Source organism: Olea europaea, chromosome 18 (genome assembly GCF_002742605.1).
Source record: "Olea europaea var. sylvestris chromosome 18, O_europaea_v1, whole genome shotgun sequence".
NCBI lineage: Eukaryota > Viridiplantae > Streptophyta > Magnoliopsida > Lamiales > Oleaceae > Olea > Olea europaea.
The window spans coordinates 22,874,545-22,875,544 of record NC_036254.1 but is presented as its reverse complement, the minus strand read 5'-3'; positions in this window follow the sequence as shown (position 1 = coordinate 22,875,544).

Here is a 1,000-nt window from a genome sequence, read left to right as displayed (position 1 = left end):
GCGATGCTGTGAGTAGTGACAACGCCATGAATGGTTGTTGTGCAACGAAGGAGAGAAGTTGTCGAGACAGAGAACATTGGCGCAACTAGGGAGGGTGATCAGAGAGAAGACGAAGTGAGAGAAGACGAAGAGATAGAGAAAATGGTATAGTTTGGAATAAAAAATGTATATTTAATATTATTATTTAAATATAATATCTCTGATTTTTGGAAGATTAAAGTAGACATCTGATTTTAGAATTCATGATTTTAACTCTTTGGTTTTGTGTAATACCACATTTTAATTGTTGGATTTGGGTTACAATCAATTTGGGTTAAACTAGTTTTAAAGAATTTGGATTATTGGATTTGGGTTTGATGGAATTTGGGTTGGATAATTGTTGGGTTCGGGTTTTAAGAAATTTGGGTTGGGTTTTAATTGTTGTGAAGAAATTTGAGTTGGGTTTTAATTGTTGGATTTGGGTTTGAAGGAATTTTGGTTAGGTTGTAATTTGGGTTGGATTTTAATTGTTGAATTTGGGTTGGATATAATTTGTGTTAGGGTTTAATTGATGGATTTTGGTTAGATTTTATTTGTTGGATTTGGGTTTTGGGTTGATCGGGTTTTAAGGAATTTGGATTGTTGGATTTGGGTCTGAAGAAATTTGGGTTGGATTTCAATTGTTGGATTTGGGTTGGAAAGAATTTGGGTTGGGCTTGAGTTGTTGGATTTGGGTCTGATGGAATTTGGTTTGGATTTTATTCGTTGGATTGGGCTTGATGGAATTTGGCTTGGGTTATAATGGTTAGATTTGGGTTAAAGGATTTTGAGTTGAATTGGTTTTATCGAACTTGGTTGGATTTTAATTGTTGGATTTGGGTTTGATGGAATTTGGGTTTTTAGGAATTTGGGTTGGATTTTGATTGTTGGATTTGTGTTTGATTGAATTTGGATTGGATTTTGATTTTTGAATTTGGGTTGGATTTTGAATTTTACAATTTATAATTGTCTCCCATAATTT